The following is a 21,067-nucleotide window of genomic DNA, read 5'->3' as shown; positions in this document are numbered from 1 at the left end:
TGTGGGTACAGTTTCTTGCCTGTAGTAGAGTTCCCCCGAACCACCATCCTAACTCAGAAAGAGGAAAGCTAGGGCACAAGATGTATGCATGTCTGATGGTATAACCGCATGTATCACTCCAGGTCATCTTAGCTAAAGTCCTTACTTTACAGGTGGGAAAACTGGAATTTTATTGAATTTATTGATTTAAGTACTAGCTTTGACAAGACACTAGCCATGTGCCCTTCAACAAAGCACTGAGCAGTGTGTGCTCTGCTTATCTGTCAGATAGGGGTGTGAACAGCTGCATCACTGGGCTGTTGTCAAGGTGTAAGACAATATATATGGAAGCATTTTGAAATTGTAAAGCGTTAAGAAATGTGAAAATTATTGTGGTATAAAGACATACCCCAAGTTATGGGTGGCTCATAACCGCCTGTAACTCCAGCTCCAGGAGCTCTGATGCTCTTCTGGTCTCTGCAGGCACCTGTACTCACATGCCCACACTAACACACAAATACAGATAATTAAAAATAAGATCTTTAAAAATGTATAGCTTTTAATTTAGGGATAATTGTAAGATTTCTAAGAAGTTACAAAGATGGCTACATATATTTATTGGCTGAACCTGAACCTTCAAGGCTTTCCTTATGCCACACTCCTCTGTAGTCACACCTGCCACACTCCTCTGTAGTCACACCTGCCACACTCCTCCTCTGTAGGCACACCTGCCACACTCCTCTGTAGGCACACCTGCCACACTCCTCCTCTGTAGTCACACCTGCCACACTCCTCCTCTGTAGGCACACCTGCCACACTCCTCTGTAGTCACACCTGCCACACTCCTCTGTAGGCACACCTGCCACACTCCTCTGTATACACATGCCACACTCCTCCTCTGTAGGCACACCTGCCACACTCCTCCTCTGTAGGCACACCTGCCCACACTCCTCCTCTGTAGGCACACCTGCCACACTCCTCCTCTGTAGGCACACCTGCCACACTCCTCCTCTGTAGGCACACCTGCCACACTCCTCCTCTGTAGTCACACCTGCCACACTCCTCCTCTGTAGGCACACCTGCCACACTCCTCCTCTGTAGGCACACCTGCCACACTCCTCTGTAGTCACACCTGCCACACTCCTCCTCTGTAGGCACACCTGCCACACTCCTCCTCTGTAGGCGCACCTGCCACACTCCTCCTCTGTAGGCACACCTGCCACACTCCTCCTCTGTAGGCACACCTGCCACACTCCTCCTCTGTAGGCACACCTGCCACACTCCTCTGTAGGCACACCTGCCACACTCCTCCTCTGTAGGCACACCTGCCACACTCCTCTGTAGTCACACCTGCCACACTCCTCCTCTGTAGGCACACCTGCCACACTCCTCCTCTGTAGGCACACCTGCCACACTCCTCCTCTGTAGGCGCACCTGCCACACTCCTCCTCTGTAGGCACACCTGCCACACTCCTCTGTAGTCACACCTGCCACACTCCTCCTCTGTAGTCACACCTGCCACACTCCTCTGTAGTCACACCTGCCACACTCCTCTGTAGTCACACCTGCCACACTCCTCCTCTGTAGTCACACCTGCCACACTCCTCCTCTGTAGGCACACCTGCCACACTCCTCCTCTGTAGGCACACCTGCCACACTCCTCCTCTGTAGTCACACCTGCCACACTCCTCCCTGCCATCTGCAAACCTTAGCAGCCACTGAGCTGTGCCCCATTTATCTAGCTTTATAGTTTGAGGAAAGGGATACAGTGCATGACCTTCTGCTTCTGTGGCTGACATGTTCGCGTGGTGGGGAGCCCTGGGGACCCACCTGGGGTGTTGCATCCTTACTGCTGTGTAGGCTCCAGGGTTTAGTTGTGTCCCCGTTTGCTCAGTTAACTCTTCACAGGCTGGGAGATGCTCTGGTTATCTTCAATATGCCGCTATATATAGGTCATCATTTAGAGAGGTTTGTTTTATTTTATAAATCGCTTGACTGGGGGTAGTCATTGCTTTCTCACTGCTGTGACCAAATATCTGATAAGCAGCAGCTTAACGAAGGAAGGGTTTGTCATGGCTCACTGTTGGAGGGGACAGTCCATCATGGTGGGGAGGCATGGTGTCTGGGACTCATGCCAGAGGGGTGGAGCTTGCAACATAGTCTGTTTTTCCAAAGATCAATAAAGCAGAGTGGGATGGAAAGGAAAGGATAAGCGCTCCACAATAAGGAACTGAGCCCTCAGTTACTTGGACATGAGTTGGTTCACGGCATATTCAGGAAACAACGGGGACCTTTAAACTTACGCACCCCCAGGGATATGAGCTTACTTGTTTCCTAGTCACTGTCTGTTGACAATCTTCTTTGAAAATGTCCAGTGAGTCCAAATAGTCTTGCTAAGTTAAGGAACAGAATTCAGCCTCACAGCTTGGACTCTTCAGCCTTACAAAGAGAAAGGTTGCTTGTTAGCAGGATCTTGCTCATAGGATGGTTTAGAAGGCCATGCAGTCTCCCTCTTGGGACCAGGGGCCAGGTCTCCTCAGTGGTCCTGCAGTGTTTAAGAGACAGGCCTGGGCTCACTGTAGGACATGTGACATTCACTGTAGGATTCATCTCTTGGGGCTGCTGTGGAATTGTTAACCCTGACACACTGGCGACCCAAGTTCCCAGAGTTGAAAGCCTGCAAAGGACAGAAACAATTCTTTCGTTCTGGTATAGGGTCTCTCTCCACAAGGCCTTGGCAGGAAGTCATTCCCCATGGCTTGAACTTGAGAGTACATGGTTGGCTCATTAAACCATCTGACTTACAGTTAACGTTGGGGCTTCTCTATCAGTTTTTATTTGCTTTGCACAGGCTGGCCTCAGAACTCACGATAATTACCCTCTGTCTCAGCCTCCTGAGTGCTGGGATTACAGGTGTGTGCCACAATGCCTAGCCAGTGGAATTGTTGATTGGAGTCTGGTATGCTTACAGAACACCCTGCATGTTATATGTGCATAGAGCAAAGAGCTGTCTCCAAGTGAGCACACCTGTGTAAGCAGCCTCTACATCCAGAAATAGAATATCACCAGCACCCCAGAAGCACCCCCCTCCACAACCTCCTCAAAGTGTAAAATAGAACGAACTGAATTCCTTTGTTTGCCTTGTTTGGGTTTTTTTCCCTTTTTTCTTTCTTTCTATCTAACACTGCAGCTGTAAATCAGAGAATTAACATGTAAAAGGGAGAGGAGGATTAGGTTATTCCCATCGCAATGCAAATGGGTTTGCTTAAGGTGAGGAGGCATCTGGGGCAGCCTGAGCAGGTTGGCAGGAGAGCGAAAAGATTCAAGTACAGCCTTGCTTCCCTCAGAGAGCAGTGGCTTGGGGGTAGGAACAGAGAGGGGAGGGAAGCAAGGCAGGTGGATGGAGGTGAGGTTGCCTACACTGTGCCAGCCTGCCAGGGAGGCACCTTGCACCAGACAATAACAGCAGCTGAGGATGGAGCTGGGCATTACCATGTCTGGAGCCACTCAGCAGGTGGAAAGAAGGAGTCCCCCCCCCCCCCCCCCTCCCTCCATCCCCCCCCCCCCCCCCCCGCAGTAGTCTGAAATAGATGGAGTTGCTGGCTTGGGCATTTAGGAAGACAGCATCTACCACACTGCGTATCATCCTTCTCTCTTCTTGGATTGTGACAATGTACTCTAGTGGGGAAAAATGCACTTCGACGCAAGAGCCACAGGTAGTAAGCCCTCATTCTTCCTTGTCTTCTTGGGATGACTTTAGGTGAGCCTCATAGACTCTCAGAGCCCCCATTTTCTCATTTTGGAGATAACAAAACCTTATGATGTTGTTGAAGATGCAATGAACTGTCTGTGCAGAGCCTTCCGTGTCCCTAAGGAGCTGTACTGTTTTACATAGCAGGCAGATGACTTGGTTCTTCAGAGCTTCCATTCTCGTTGGTGGGCATGGGAGAGAGTAGCTCTGTGCTCACCTCAGCCAGATTCCTTTGCACTTGGAATTAAAAGGACTCCGTGAAAACTCATAGGCAGAGAGCTCACCACTTGAGTGATGCTACCTGGGAAACGGTCAAGAAGGCAGAAGCAGGAATGCTGCAGAAATCATTCAGTGAGAGGATGTTCTGGAAGCTTCTCATTAGTGTGTTGGCTTTCCAGCAGGAGCAAGATCCAGCAAAATGTTATTTGAGGGCCAGCCATGCTGCCTGGAGTTTTCGGAGTTTGGAAGCAGAGCAGAAGGGCTTCGCAGCCGAGAAGCTATCTTCTGCATTCTCCAGCTCCATCCTCCACACTGATGCACCTGGCTTGCCTTCTTCCCAACTCCCTCTCTCAGGCCCCCAGGGAACCCCTTCTTGTCCCCCCTCTCTGGCTTCTGCTGCAGTGATGTGAGTTCTCAGATCTGCCTCTTGAAAACCAGCACAGAGAGCTGGAAAAGACCCAGACCTGGGCAATTGATAGACAGGCCTTTAACCTTCTAGTTGGAGTAGCTACCAGCTGTGCAGACTACTTAACCTCTGAGCTCTGGTGACCTCTTCTGTCACTGGGCCCTGTACCTAGCTCAAGAGAGCAATTGGCTCACAATATGAGTTTAATAAAGGGGAGTTATTATGGTAGAGAGTCTTGGCTTTCCTTCTGGTGGATTAAAAGGAACAGGAAGTACATATATTTCTCCCCAAAGAATGATTCCTAAAATACCGTTTTATTTATTTCCAGAGAATCAACACAACCCAGAAGTTCAGTTATTATGCATGAGCATACTTGTCATTACCGATGTTTGTGTGTGTGTCAGTAATTACAGAGTATTGACCAGGTCCCTGCGCCACAGTCCCATCCAGGTGTTAAGAACACTGATGGACGTAGAGCATCTGTAATAAATGAATTAAACTGACAGCTCTGGGGTCGATCTGTTGATTACCTATAGCAAGAGTTGGGACAAGATGACCAATCATAAATTAAACATTCAGCCATCAATTCATTGAACTCTGTTCATGCTACACAAAGTACAGTTTCTTTCTCAGTCAGGGCCTGGGCGTTGGGGAGAGCGTGCATGTCAACCTTAAACTTTGAGTGACATGGGGAATTGATGTAAGAAGTGTTGCTGAGCCAGGGAAAAATATGAGGCTGTTCCTGGGTCCATCAGAGTGAGTCTGTGGTTTAGAAACTAGGCTGGTGAGCCCAGGGGAAGCCTAGGTCAGTGACAGAGGGACAGGAAGGTGGAAAAGGTCATGGGACAGACACTTCAGCAGGAGGAGATGGACCTGTGTTTGGGACAGCACCCCTGTTCTGGACAGAATGACAGCTTAGTAACTAGAAGTATTTGCATGCTATAGTGCTCATTTACAGCCCACAGCAAGGGGACTTTCATTCTACCATCTATTTCAAGATGGATTTAGGGGTGCTTGTATTAGTGGTTTGATCCATCAGCAAAGCGACTTCTTGTCCCCATTCATGGTTCTAAAGACTCAAGAGTCAGTTTCAGTGGAGTCTTTGATCAGTAGGTGGGACTGGTATCCAGATGATGTGGGAGCCCTGGGGCAGAGGGCTGACTCCAGGGCTCAAATCACAAAATATGAGAAGTCACAGGAAGCCAGGGCTCAAATCACAAAATATGAGAAGTCACAGGAAGCCAGGGATGCACGTGGCCAGAGGTCAGGATGGTGGAAGGTGACGTCACAGGAAGCTAGGTGTGCATGTGGCCAGAGGTCAGGATGGTGGAAGGTGACATCACAGGAAGCCAGGTGTGCACGTGGCCAGAGGTCAGGATCGTGGAAGGTGACAGGAGGAAGCAAGGCCAACAGAACAGGTAAGGGTTGGTCTGAAGTGAGCAATCATAGGCCAAGCAGGGACAAATGAGAACAAATAGAAATCACTGTGCAAAGTCACAAGGCCACACAGGCACAACCCAGAGAACTGGTTCCTGCCCTGGTTCCGAAGTCACTCAGCCAACCTTCTTTCTCTTTCTTCTATGCTTCCTTCCTTCGTACTTCCTGTTTTTGAATTTTTTTTTCCTTGTGGAAAAGTATATATAACATCAAATTTTGCATTTTAAACATTTTTAAGTTTACAGTTCAGTGATGTTGACATATTCCCACATATAAACCGTCACCACCAATTCTAAAACTCAAGGGAATCCAAAAATAATAGCTCCTGTTCCTTGTCTCTCAGCCCCTGGCAACCTCTGCTCTTATTTCCTCTGTGAATTTGCTTCTTGTATGGTGATTCACACCAGTGAGATTATACTATATTACTTAGTATCTGGTTTATTTCACCCAATGTAATATTTTCTAGGTGCATCCATATTGTACCATGTATCAGAATTTTATTTCTTTTGTTTTAACAAAAAATTCTTTCTATTATGATAAAAAAATACCCATAATAAAATTGGCCATTTTCTCCACCTTCCGTGTGTCTTCCAGTGGCATTTTGCATTGCTGTGCCACCATTATTACCTTTCATTTCTACAATGCTTTCTATCTCCCCAAACCAAGATTCTGTACTTATTACACCGGTGCTCTGGTCTCCTCTTCCTCCCAGCCCTCCCCTGACCCTGAACCACATGTCTGCATTCTTTCTGTGAATATGACTGTGCAGATGAAGATGAAATCATACAATATTTATCCTTCTTTGTCTGGCTTGTTTTATGGAGATTAATGTCTTTAAGGCTTTTCTTTCTTCAAGCTGAATAATATCCCATGGTGTATGTATGCCACATTTTGCATATCCATTAACCCATCAGTAAGTATAAGAGTTGTTTGGTATTGTGGCTAATAGTCCCATGAATGTGGGTGTGCAAATATCTGTCCCAGTTTTTGCTCTTCCTCCTCCCGGGTACATTCCTAAGGCGGGAACTTACTGAGCCAGATGGTCATCGCATTTTAATGTATTGGGAAATCACCAAACTGTTTTCTAGAATGACTGTAGCATGCTTCATTCCCACCAGCGGTGTGCAAGGGTTTGACTTTTGCTACAACCTTGCCAATGCTTCTCATTTTTCATTTTTTAATAAGAGCCATTCTGATGGGTGGGAAGTGTTATATGCCTCTTCTCTCTAGTGACAGTTTGCAGATTGGAAGAGTCAAGACCTCACAGGTGTAGTCAAGGGCCCTTCTAATTAAGAAGCTTAGTAATAAGAGAAAGTAGCTGGTATTTAAGAGCCCACCCATGATGGACAGGTGAGAAGCCCTGCTTCTGGAGCTTTCAGGGACTTGTGTGGACCCGGAGGCTCTTGGGAGTTTGGTTCCTTCATCAGTTAAGATGTGAATAGTGGCAGTGCCTGTCTTTAAAGGCTCTTAGTAGCCTGGTGGTGGCACATGCTTTTAATCCCAGCACTCGGGAGGCAGAGACAGGCGGATCTCTGTGAGTTCGAGGCCAGCCTGGGCTACAGAGTGAGTTCTAGGAAAGGTGCAAAGCTACACAGAGAAACCCTGTCTAGAAAAACAAAAACAAACAAACAAACAAAAAACCCAAACAAACAAAAAAGGCTCTTAGTAAGAATTTAAAAATAACTGGTGATGGCATTGTAGCCAATAAGCAGTGCTATTTTCTACAGCCAATCAACCCCCAAACCCCACAACTTCACACAGTGCCAAGCACAGTAGTCCCTTCCTATGGGGAGGGATTGGTTCTAGACCATTTGTGAATTAAAAAAACATTATGCAGATGTTCAAGTCTCTTTTTTTAAATGGTGCAGCATTTTCTCCCATATACTTTAAACCACCTCTAGATGAATACGTACTATAATGTAAATGCTAATAGTTATTATATGGCATCATTTAAGGAACGGTGACAAGGAAAGTATCTGAACATGCTCATCACAGACCTTATTGTCCCCTGACTATTGTCAGCCAGCTGTTGGGTGAATCCACAGTGTCAAACCCATAGATACAGAAGGCAGATCGTACATTTCTTACTGAAGTTCCACAAGGGTGCCCCTGATAGTAATGGCCTCAAATAAGGGCATTTAGGGTCCCATTTAGGTTCCTAGACATCTTTTAGCATATAAATGTGCTTCATAGAGGCCAGGGGTGGGAAAAATATTGAGGCTCACACACAGAGTAATTTATGGGTCAAGCCTTGAAGCAGTACAGATCACTTCTTACAATTCTGTTGGCTATATCTCACCACGTGGCTACACATCCCTGCAAAGGTATCTGGGAAATGTAGTTTAGCTGTGTGCCTAGGAAGAAGGGGAAATAGGTTTTGTCATTAGCCAGGAATCTGCCACATTGCCGAATTACTAATTGCCACTGCGCATCTCTTTTGTGTATGCTGCAAGAGCAGTTGATGCCAGGACCCTGATGTGTCTGCTTAGAGGATAACTGATCCTAAGAGTGGACATCAGCACCTGTTGGCTCCCTGGTAACCAAGATTGCTGGGGGCTTAGAGTGTGCCTGCCTGGATGAGGTGCACACAGGCCAGATATGGATATAACTTCATTTGGCCGCTGAATGGAATGGAATGGAGTCTCTGTCCTCCAGCCTGCCTTTGGCTGTGGTTGGAGGAACCTTTGTCTCATAAGACACTTACAAGTTAGATACAAGCCATGAAGAATTAGGGCCCTGGGCGAAGCCCTGTCTGCTGTTGTGGCAGATGTGCCTGAAAAGAAGAGGTGACGGAGAAAGCTAGATTTGAGCTCATAAATCTGGAGGGTTCTCTGGCTGCTAATGAACCCAGCAAGAGATGCAATCACTCCCTAATAGGAAAGATAAGATCACCCTAATCTATTGCCAGAGAGCTCAGACAAGCGAGGTGCCACGGGAGGGAGCTGCTTCCTTGAGAGGGAGAAGTGGGGAAATTTAGGAGTAAAGTCAAAAGTCTTGTAGGACATCAATGAAAAGCAAGAAATCATAGGCACCGGGAGCCTGGGCTGCTCCCAGCCTTGCGAGCAGCCTGGATTTCCATGTTGCTTTTGTTGTGGGGTACATATACAGGCAGTAGTACCTCAGACTTATTCACTAGTTGGGGGGGGGATGTAGAGAGGAGCAGTTAGTTATGCCAGCAGGAGGCTCTGGGTTGGCAGTGAAGCCACGGGGACACCAAGGGCTAGTCCTGCCACTGATGCTGGGTAACAGTGACAGCTAGCTGTACTTGCTGCTTATTGAATGCCTTCTCTGTGCGGGGCTCTGTAAACACTATGCCATGGTTATTTCCTCATGTAAGCCTCACATCAGCTCCGGCAGAAACAACTATTTTGTTCCCATTTACAAGAGCCGAGGCTGCTAATGCCTCGCTCTCTTGCTTGTAGTGGAGCCAGATCATAAAGCCAGACAGTTAGTGCTTAACCGCCTCACTCAGTCATTCCTTTGTCTCCACAAGCCATTCTCTCTTGCTGAGCTTCCAGCTCTCCATCTGTACATTATGGGGTTGCATGAGGTGTGGTCTCCGAGGGTTCTTCTAAGCCTTGGACTTGATTCTCTGTACATTGTTGGGGAGCAATCCAATTCACAACATCCTGGGGATGGGACTGTTTTCCTGTAAAGGGGGAGAATGACACATTGGGCGGAAGCCCCATGTTGCCTGCCGAAGCACCTTCTGTTTAGGGCTTTTCTGTCACAAACTGTAGCCAGGCCCCAGCAAGCCTTGCGGTAATCACTCTTCTGCACCCAGGCTCTGCCTGCTTCAGCAGGGTAGATAGGCACCGCTGGCCTTCCTCCCCTCAGTCTGTTTTATTGCCAAGCAGACCCAAGTTTGTATTTATTTTTCAAAGGTTTATCAGCAAGATTAACCATAAGTAATTGAAATTGCTAAAATTATTACGGGAAGGGGAGCCAGGGCAGACACACAGAGAGAAAAGGCAATTAATTTCAGGAGGAAGGGTGAATGCCATTATCCCGATCTTCTGCTCCTATCTTTGGCAAGGCAGCCCTGCCTATCTCCCAGGTGTTACTTAAATGTCACTCTTCCTCTGAAGTCCTCCTGACAGATCGCTAGGTTGAGTGTGTTGTCACTTTCACAGTTGTGTGTGTGGGCATGTGGTGTGCCCACACATAGATACATGGATGCATTCATGTTCACATATGGAGGCCAGAGAAGGACATCAGATGTCTTGGTCGAATTGCTCTTCACCTAGTCTCTCAAGGCAGGGTCTCCCTCACTGAACCTGGAGCTTGCCATTTTCAGCTAGGCTGGCTGGCCAGCCAGCTCCCAAGATCTGCCTAGCTCAACATCTGCACATGGAGGTTCAGACATAGGAGAGCCATTTCACCAGCCCCACTCACAATTCTTTGTCCTTCTCCGGGCTCTAAGCTTCATAAAGTCCAGACCTAGTCTGTCTTGTCTGTCTCTATAACCCTAGTGGCTGACTGGAGCATAAGAGATGCTCAACCAATGTTTATTGGGTGGATGAATGGATTATTTCTTCACATTGTAGAGTTCTGGGCCTGGGATTGCTGGCTAGAGGGGGAGAGCTCATCTCCTTACACCCAAATGAATTCAGTTCACCTCACAAATGCTCCCCAGTTAAAAGAAGCCTGGGGGTTGGCTGCAGTCCAGCCTGGGAGTGCTGGGCTCGTCTCCCTGTCCTACACAGTCACTGCTGAGTCCCAAATGCCCCTCCTCACACCCTGGCCTGGACAGATTTGGATGTAAGGGTGTGAAGACCCAGCAGGGTGGTTGATTTAGGACCCAAGAGGCAGGGGTTGGAACTCTGCTGAGGTTGGGAGATGTCAAAACCTCTGGCCTAGGTTGGCACTGAGAACAATCATAGCAGAAGGAAAATGGAATTAAAAGCTAGCCATGATCGATTGTGCTGAGTGGCCTTCCTATCTTCAAGAGGTTCTGATGACCACACTGTGCCCTAGTGATTTGAGGTCCCGTAACTATTTTTTTTTTTTGGTTTCTCTGTGTAGCTTTGTGCCTTTCCTGGAACTCACTCGGTATCCCAGGCTGGCCTCGAACTCACAGAGATCTGCCTGCCTCTGCCTCCTGAGTGCTGGGATTAAAGGCCTGCACCACCACCGCCCTGCCAAAGGGCCTGTAACTTCTTGAGGCCTGAATCTAGCACCTGACTCATGTAGTGAGAACGCAAGGGTCTTCAGAAGAAATCCCATCCTTCAGATCCGAAAGATCGGTTTTAGGTTACTTATTTTTCCTTCCCCCATGCTGGGCACAGAGGTTGGGGGGCCCTCTCTCTGTGTTGTATGGCAGCAAGGATGGAAAAACTGTTTCCTAGAAGCAGGCAGGGCCTCAGATCAGAGGGAACGCAAATTCAATCTATGTTCTGCTTTACGCGAGATGCTCATGCGACAGCTGCTTACCTATCGACTCTGCCTTAGTTACTTTTCTCATTGTTATGACAAAATGTCCAAGGAAAGTAACTCAGGAATCATGGGTTTATTTCAGTGAAGTGTGACTAGATAGAGTCCATCATGATGGGAAGTCATGGGGGCAGGAGCATAAGGCTGGTCGTGTTGTATTTATAACCAGGAAGCAGAGAGAGATGCACACTTGAACATCCGTGCTCTGCTCTCCTACTCCTTTTCAAGCAACCCAGGACCTGGTTCTGGGGATGCTACTGTCCCCATCCAGAGTGGATTGTCTCACCTCTCCTCAGTTCAAGTTTCCCCAAAGCGCCCTCACAGGCACACCCCAGGGCTTGTCTCCTACACGATTCTCATCCCATCAAACTGACAATCAAGATGAATCATCACAGACCCTTTGGCAAAGTGGGATAATAATGCTTTGTGAGGAGCGGTGAAGGTTTCTAATCCTCCGTTGATGCCTGGTTATTTGTTCCTTCTCCCTGTCCTCAACCCTTCTTCTCAGCTGAATTATTTCCACCCTGAGACTTCATTTTCCTGATTACTGCCTCTGGGTTTCTTCAAATCTGGAGCTCTCATTAGAAAATAATGTCAAAACTGGCCTTGCCTAGTTAGAACTATAGTTTCTGAGATGTCTGAATTTTTTCCAGATGGTTTGCACTTTCATTGAAAGAGTACAACACACACACACACACACACACACACGCACGCACGCACGCACGCGCGCGCACACGCACACGCACACGCACACGCACACGCACACGCACGCACGCACGCACGCACGCACACCAGCCAGCCAGCCAGCCAGCCAGAACTACAATCTATCAGCCGGACTTCCTTGGTGCCAGAGCAATTGATTCTAAAGTGTGGTTTATTGTAAAATTATTAAGAGTCCCCACATATTTCAGCTTTATTGAGCCCTTTAGGAGAGCCATTCTGCATATTCTAGTATGCTTTGGTGAATAAATAAGTATTTATTTCAGCTCAGGGTAGAATAATGAAGTGAAAGCTCCCTGTGAGTCTGTCTGAGCTGGAACGTCTCACCCCCCACCCACCCCACCCACCCTGCCAAATGCAAGCCTGAGAGGTGGCAGGTGCCCCAGTGACAGATGTCTGCTGGGCCCACACAGCCTCTTAGGGGGGAGCAGTGACTTCAGCATGGTGTTCTGCAAAGAACCTGCTCTCCTGCATGTGTGCTCTGAGTCACTGCTTGGGAAATGTGGGTGCAATTGTAAAGAGCAATGGCAGGGAGAACCAGATGGGGGTTCCAGAGGCATTAGCTAGGATTTTGTGTTTTGGTTTATTTTTGTCCTTTAAATTTTTTTTTTTTTTTTTTAGAATTGGAGTTGGGATTTAACTCAGTGGTAGAGCACTTGCCTAGCAAGTACAAAGCCCTGGGTTCAGTCCTCAGCTCCAAGAAAAACAAAACAAAACAACAACAAAAAGACAATTTTTTTTTTTTTTTATAAAGCCCTCCTCCCCAAGGTAACTGGCACACACAATCTTTGCTGGGCATTGTGGTGCATACCTTTAATCTCAGTGCTTGTTAGGCAGAGGCAGGCAGATCTCTGTGCGTTCAAGGCCAGCCTAGTCTACATAGTAAGTTCCAGAACAGTCAGAACTTGGTAGCGAGACACCCTGCCTCATGATGGTTAACAGAACCTATTTCGCTCTTGGTCTGAGTTACAGGGTTGTAAAATGATTAGCCAGCCATGATTAAGCAATTTCCCCATGGAAAACAGGAAATCAACTAGTGCTTGTTAGTTTTAACTGACACCTTGATACTCCCTAGAATCACCTGGGAAAAGAGTCTTAATGAGGAATTATTTAGATCACATTGGCCTGTGGGGGATTGTTTTGATGATTCATTGGTGTAGGATGACCCAGCCCATTGTGGGTGGCACCATTCTCTAGGCAGGGGTTCCTGAAAGAAAGGAGAAACCTAAGAACAAGCAAACAAGCAAGGATATGTGCATTCATTTCTTTCTGCTTTTGACCATGGGCCTGCTTCTTCTTCCTGCCTTGATTTCCCCTCAGTGATAGACTGTAACCTAGAATTGTAAGTCCAGCAAACCTCTTCCTTCTCAAAGTTGCTGTTGTCAAGGTGTTTATCACAGCAGCAGAAATAAAACTAGATCACAACGATGCTCATTGGGCTGAAGTCTATTATGGGCCCGGTGTCTGGTTGGAAATACAAGGGCCAGTTTGATGTGGCCCAGTGGGATGTGTCCCACCAAGACCTTTGTCTAGTAATGTAAGGTGTGGGCATCTAGAAGTCCAGAGAAGGGAGCATTGGGTGCTTCTTGAGGAGCTTGGAGAAAGACTTCCAGAAATGACTTTTGATTTTTTTGTTTTTTGTTTTGCTCTTTCAAGACAGGGTTTCTCTGTGTAGCTTTGCGCCTTTCCTGGAACCAGGCGGGCCTCAAACTCACAAAGGTCTGCCTGCCTCTGCCTCTCGAGTGCTGAGATTAAAGGTGTGTGCCACCACCACCCAGCCAGACATGACTTCTTTATAGGATGGGCTGGAGATGAGAACCAGAGAGTGACTGGGCAGAGTGAGCTACAATGCAGTGGTAGCCAGAGCAAAGAGTGTGATGGAAAGAGGCAGAGGCAGAGCCAACATGGAAGGTTCTGTTGTTTGATAGCCCCTCTGCATTGCATATGGCTTTTCTAGCACTCAGTTGGAATTCGGCAGCCAGAAGTCGTGTCTTGGTTGTGCCTGATAGCGAATTGTGTATGATCCTGGACAAGTCCTGCTGCCTCTGGGGAGAGGCTAGATCACCAAAAACCTCTCACTTACCTTTGTTTGTTTTTGTTTTTCAAGACAGGATTTTGTTGTGTAGCCCTGGCTGTCCTGGAACTCACTGTGTAGACCAGGCTGGCCTTGAAATTAGAGATCTGCCTGCCTCTGCCTCCTGAGTTCTGGGGATTAAAGGCCTGTGCCACCACTGCCCGGCCAACCTCTCACTTCTTAAATGCAGTTGACTTGATGAATTTGGACATGTGTCTGGATGGGTTTTCCTGGTCAGTCCGTTTTGCACCAAAGCAAGTGACTTTCCTGACTAGGGTCTTCCAGTGTCCTCAACCCCTTCAGGGGACCAGAGCCCTCTGGGGCTGGGAAACCCTGTCTTGATCTCTCACACTCTGTTGCCCAGAAATTCCTGTCCTGTGTTTCTCAGAGCCCTTCAAAGCAGAGGTGACCATGACTAGTGATGGCACTGAGTGTCTTTGGTCACCAAGAGCACCCGATTAAGCCTAGTCATTGTGAAGTTAAACAACTAGACAGCAAAAGTCATTTGCAGAAGTTCTTACAGAGAGCTAGAGAGGAGGCTTTCTCACTGGTGGCTCCCATCGGTCTAGGTCAGCATTAGCAGAGCACTGACTGTGCCCTGTTGATGTTTGACAAGCAGGGTGACAGCAAAGGGGCATAACAATGACTAAAGGCTTGGTCTCTGAGGAGTCCACACTGGAGCGGGAGAGGATCCCAAGCAGGGGATTGTAAATCACCGGGGCACAAACAAGTGCTAAATGCAGCACAGGGTGTGGTGAGGCCATCAGAGAAGAGCCCCTAGGTTGTCTGGCATGTTGACAGAATGCTTCTCTGGGGAGATGTCACCCAATAGGCCTTGAAGAGTCCATAGGAGTGAGCCAGGTTAACAGGTGGGGGGGGGGGGACGACGACGGGACTGGAGGATGCCTGCAGTTAATGTCTCCCTTGTTCAGACAACTCTGCATTTTGAACAAAACCCTACGAGTATAGGGAATTGTGCACCCATGAAGATGGCATTTGGGAGTGGGAAGGACCTTCCCGAGCCTTCACCCTCTTTCACAAGGCCAGCCTGTCCTGTGTAAGGTAGGAAAGTTGGAAAAGCATGAGTCCAAAGTGGACCCAAGTCAGCACCTATGTCACAAATATCTGTTCCAGGCCAATTGTCTCAAACACAGGCCCGAAGATTATCAGTTGAACAATGGCTAAACAATTTTCTTCATCCAAAGAGATGAATACCACTGTCATAAAAAGAGACCAAAATCTTGAGCTGCCCCAGGGCACAAGCAGGGGGAATTTCATTAGAATGCTCCCCAGAAATGTCTGAAAGGAGAACTCTGGCCCAGCGGTCTGTCCTCATTCCTGCTCATGGGAGCTTCTAACCCTGAGACATGATGAAGGAGAAACACCATGGCTAGGGAGCTGTGGCAGCCTTTGTGAGCAGAAGAGGCCAGTGGGCACATGTACTGATCTGTCTCTACAATGCCACATGCCCTGGGCTTGCTTCAGTTGAGATCCTGCTCAGAGGATCCAGAGTGACCTGCCCACTTTTCATATCCCTAGCTTCCTAGATGGCTCCTTCCTCCTCATAACTTCTAGACTTTGCTATGTAGAGCCTGGTGAATGCCCTGGATTGGGAGACGTTGGAATACAGAAACTGCTTCACTTGACTGGCAGGAATGTGGCTGCTCACAGGTCTTTCTGGGGGGAGAGATGAAGACTTCAGGGATGGGACCCTTCCCTTGGTGAGCACAGATAACCAGTTGCCTCAAGCTGTGCAGAAGGTTAAGAACTGCGGTACTTGAGACATTCTGCTTATTTCCTCTAATTGTTATCTCCCCATGGTGAGGGTTGGGGCTCCATGAGGACCGATGAACCAGAATGTCCAGTGAGTAGAGGGATGAGGTATGAGGTGAATTACCCCAGAGTAAAAGCAGCCCTGAACCCAGGACTACAGAATCATTGAAAATAGATGTGAGCCAGTTAGGCCTTCATCCTTCTCAGAGCTGGAGTGTAGGGAGGAGCCTGCTCTGGGGGTCTCACAGTGTCACCACCACACACCTGAGCATCACTATGCTATCTGGTTACCAAAGTGAGGCAGGTTTATCTGTAGGAGTCAGGAGGTTCCTACGCAGGTAGGGCAGGGATGTGAGGGAACAGATGAGGCATGCCCAGGGTAGCAACTGGAAAAGCCTTCTGAAAGGTGCTATGGCTCTGGGTGATGGTGCTGTGGTGGTTCATAGCAGCCAATTATCAAACACCTTTGTTGACATTGATGTTTGACAAACAGGGGACAGCAAAAAGCAGTCCCTCTGGGATCCCAGATCCCAGTTAGAGATACTTGTGTCTCATCCATTTAATAAAAGTTGGAACTCACGCCTCATCTTTGCTTTCAACTCTTGGGCACACACTTTTGAGTTTCTCCTGAGCCCAAGTGAACTTGTTACTGGGTGCATCCAGCTGCTCATAGGAGATAAATCATGTTGAAATAAGAACCAGGCTCTGGGGACTTCTCTAGCTTAGTATCTCGGGAAACATAATGGAAATGTCCCCTTTGACGGCCCAGGCCCTCTGTCTGATAGGGCTTAGGGAGAGAGTGACATGGCTTTGACTGTTGGCACAGAGTTCTTAAACCCTCAGAAGTCCCATCAATTCTGGGAGAGGCACCTCACCACCTCTACCATCTCTTAATCTAGCAATCTCAAGGTGTCTATCTTCAAGAAGATCTATTAATAAAAATCTATCCATTTCCATTCTCACAAGCTGGAGGAGTAGCAATGATTGTCTCTGGTTCTGGGTGTAGTAATGTGCTACATGTCACTCCAAATACTTATATCAAGATCTTTGTATGTAAGGGGGTGAGTGTATGTATGTAAGGGGTAAACATATGCATGTGTGTAGAGACCAGAGGTCATCCTTTGGTGTTGTCCCCCAGGCATCATCTTGTTTTCTGAGATGATCTTCCTGGCCTGGAGCTCACCAAGTAGGCTCTTCTGACTAACCATCAAACTCCAGGGATCCACCTATTTCCCCTTCCCCAGTGACATGATTATGACTTCATGCCACCATGGCCAGGATTTTTGTGATCCAGAGGATCAGACTTGAGGCTTCATGCTGGAATGGCAAGCACTTTACTGACTGAGCTATCTCCCCAGACACTATATTTAAGATCTTAAAATAGTGACCCTGCAAAGTAGAGGTTTTGGTCCTGGAAAGTAGGAAAGTGGGGCTCAGAGGAGGTTGAGTCCTGTCTAGGTGTCTCCAGCCACATAGTGTGTGAGGGAATCTGCCATTTGCCTCCCAGGCAGCCCCTTGCCCTTGTTGCTCTGTGTATGGCATTGGTGCACTGTATTGGTTTTCCTTCACTGTGTAAGAAATTACCGTGGCGTTAGCAGCCAATGTAGGTCGTCAGTTTGGCTTAGCGTGATGGGAGCTCTGCTCAAGCTGGCTGTGTTGAGCCCAGGACCCTCATCCCAACTCATTCCTGTCACTGGTGGAATTCACTTCATTGAGGCAAAAGGGCTGACATCGCCATTTCTTGCTGACTCTTGGCTTGGGTAAGCACTGGGCTTCTGGAGCAGGTCTCCAGCCTTTGTCCAGGCCTGCTCCATCTCATCAGAAGGAGACTTCACTCTAGCCCTGTGCCTTACTTCTTAGATCTCTTTGGCTTTCTGTCTCACAACCATCCAGAAAGGACTCTGCTTGTAAAGCATCTATGGGTGACTTGGATAAAGTTTGCCATGTGGTATAAACTAATCACAGAAGTAAAGCTCACCATAGTCCCAGTTGCAGGGATGGTGTGTGTGTGTGTGTGTGTGTGTGTGTGTGTGTGTGTGTGTGTGTGTGTGTGTGCACATGCCGGTGTGCACTTGTGTGCATGCAGGGAGGTGGGGAGTACTAAGTGTCACTTAGAATCATCCCTACAGTGCACTCTGTTTGTGTAATCAGCTGGTTCCTTCTACTTTTCCCATTACCACCAATGAGAAGCAGACAAGGCAAAAGCTAGCCAGGGAACCAGGAAGAGTCACTGGAGACAGCTGTGGCAGGAAATCAGTCCACTGCCCATGTAGCGGGTAATACTTGCCTCCAGGCAGAGCACATGTCTGAGCCTCAGACAATGCTATGTAGACAGGTCCTTGAGGAAAGACAGAGAGCAGAGTAAAAGGGAAACTGAGGCCCTCTGAGACTTCTGAAGCTTTTAGGAATGCTTTCTACCCTGAGGAATTCTGGTCCTGCTGAGAGGAATGTTTGGGATTAATGACTGTTTGGGCAGCACAAGGAGAATGAGATGAAAACACACCATGGCAAATCATATTATTATTATTATTATTACATTATAAGTGCTATTGTATTACAAGCACCATTAGGAGTAGCAAGTGCTGTTATTATTAAGCAATCCAGCTTCTCCATGCTCCACTCAGTGTCAAAGGCATCCACAGCTCAATTAATCACCATTGGAGGCATCCTGCATACTGGCTCTGTGATGCTGGCGGCTTTCATTCACAGCCCAAGGGTAACAGGGCACCTGTCATCTTGTCAGAAACTTCACCTTGTGACACCTCTTGTAAATTCTAAAGACCTGCTTTTTATCTTGGCCGGAAAGTTAAAATCTTCCTAAACCCTTCCTGATCTATATCACTCTTGAAGATCCTCTGGGGGCTCCCCATTACCCTAGAGTGAAGCCCCCACTCCTGAAGCCACTTACAGACTTGACCCTTGGCTTCCTCTTGTCTTGCTCCCCACCCCTCCCCACCTCTGGGCCATCTGCTGTGTGTGCTTCTGACTATTGTTGAAACCTATCTGAGAGCCTAGTGGCCTGGAACACATCCTAGTCAGCAAGCTGCCCACCTGCTGCAGAGGTGGGGCAAGGAGAGTCAGTGAAGAGGCGGAGACCATTGATTGACAGCACCACTCATCTTTCCAAACAACTGTACCATGGTGAGGAGGGAGGTGCCTTTGGTGTGTGTCTTCATACCTGAAGGTAATGCACTGGGACCTGGGGAAGGAGATACCGACCTTCTGATATGAACATAAGAGGGCTCCTGAGTGCAGAGGACCTCAGATGCAAGGACTGGGTGCCTGATAAAGGAAGCAAGCTTGCATAAAAGCAGTAACTCTCCTGAGCCTGTCGGCAGGGAACACAAGGTAGCCACCATGTTTCATGTCAGTTTAAGCTGCGCAGTTAACAACATAGTTAACAATTACTTACTTAGCAGCCCAAAGACAGAACAGTCTTCTCAATACAAAACCAAGACAGTCCCAGCTGCTTGCAGAGGAGGAAGGAGGGCTTTCCACCTGGCCTCTGTCTTCCTCTTTGTGGGAACAAATGATGGACGTCTTTGTAAAGGTGGTTACACTCTGAGAGTGTGTTTCCAGGAGAACATTAATTCATTTAATGAATACCTTGAACACTTGCTGAGAACAAGCACAGGGTGCAGGGCGGGAGGCAGAGCCATGAGCGAGATGGAATATACTCTGCCCGTGAAGTCCTGTTTGTGGGCTCACACTGAGAAGGCAAAGCTGAGAAGGGACAAGGTTGCTGGGAAGAATAGATATACATGTCCGGGTCATGGGAGTAAGTGAATAGAAAACATGCAGGGAGAAGAATCCAGGAGAGCTGGGAGCTGGGAGGTTTGGGGCCAAATCTTCCATTAAACAGGACTTACTGACAGGTATGAATTAGCCTCCCAGCTGCCACCGTCTTCAAAGACCTATTACACAAAAAGCAATCTTCCAGCCTGCAGAGAGCACAGGCTTTGATGCAGATAAATAGACTGGCAGGTACCACAGTTAGGTGGCCTCTGGAGGGAGGGAAGGAAGGAGAGTTGAGGATGCCAAGGTGCCCCAAAGATCCTGAACTTCTGCTAGTTGTAGGGCCTTGCTCAGAAAGGCGAAGGTGGGATTTGTGAGACAGAGATCAGGGGCCAGGCCTCTGCTGTGTGTCAGGTCCTGAAGAGACGTGGATAAATATGGCCATACGGAAGAGTTTCGGGAAGTCTCAAGACCCCAACTGCCCATGTGAGATGACAGGCATGTGCAGAATGCTCTTAATGTGTGGTCCACCCGAGTGGATACATCAAGTGAATGGAGTGTAAATGCACGTGCTTTAAGTGGTAACTGGACTTGGGGGTAGGTTAGTAGCTTTTTTTTTTTTTCTTTTTTCTTTTTCTTTTTCTTTCTTTTTTTTTTTTTCGAGACAGGGTTTCTCTGTAGCTTTGGAGGCTGTCCTGGAACTCGCTTTGTAGACCAGGCTAGCCTCGAACTCACAGAGATCCACCTGCCTCTGCCTCCCGAGTGCTGGGATTACAGGTGTCCGCCACCACTGCCTGGTGGGGGGTGGTAGCTTTTTACAGACTTTCGTGATAAAAAGCTCTGATAGGACAATAGAGGTACCATGATAGCACACTTGAGTGGCCCTGTTCCAAATTGCATGTGATAGAGGAGGTCAGGGTGGGGACTGCAAAAAGGTGGGCGGAAATCATTCAAAGACTTATGTGTCTAACTGCGTCTTGTGTGTAACTGGGGCAGGTGGTTGTGTTGGAGGTTCATGATCACGTTTGTGTTCCAGAAACATCCCCCAAGCAATAGCATGGCCAAGGCAGTTGGTGAATTGCAAGACCAGAGGAAGGGTAGGCACTAGTTGGTGGGGACCAAAAGTGAGGTAGAGGTGGTAGGGATGGAGGGCAGAGGACAGAGTCAAGAGGTGACAATTGAATAGCTTGAACTGTTTGGGAGGCACCCAGGCAGTGAGACCCGGATCTGTCCTTAGTGCATGAGCTGGCTGTTTGGAACCTTGGGCTTACACAGGGACACTTTGCTCAGCCTGGAAGGAGGGGACTGGCCCTGCCTGGACTGAATCCACCAGGTTTAAATGAGTACCCAGGGGAGTCTTGGCCCTGGAGGAGATGGAATGGAGGGGAGGGGCTGGGGGGAAGGTGGGGGTGGGGCGGGAGTGGGGAGGACAGGGGAACCCATGGCTGATGTGTAAAATTAAAACACAAATATAATAAATAAAAAAAGGGAGAAAAAAAGAAATAAAAAAAAGAGGTGGGAGGAAGTGAAAATGGTCTCA

General features: G+C 48.0%; 1 protein-coding gene across 2 annotated transcripts in view; it reads left to right on the top strand.

Moving 5' to 3' along the window:
- Grik4 (glutamate ionotropic receptor kainate type subunit 4) overlaps positions 1 to 21,067 on the top strand; it is a 305,772-nt gene that overhangs the window by 165,073 nt on the left and 119,632 nt on the right. The window lies entirely within an intron of this gene.

This window comes from Onychomys torridus, chromosome 7, assembly GCF_903995425.1.
Source record: "Onychomys torridus chromosome 7, mOncTor1.1, whole genome shotgun sequence".
In the NCBI taxonomy this organism is placed as follows: Eukaryota; Metazoa; Chordata; class Mammalia; order Rodentia; family Cricetidae; genus Onychomys; species Onychomys torridus.
This window is presented reverse-complemented; position numbering and strand designations above follow the sequence as displayed.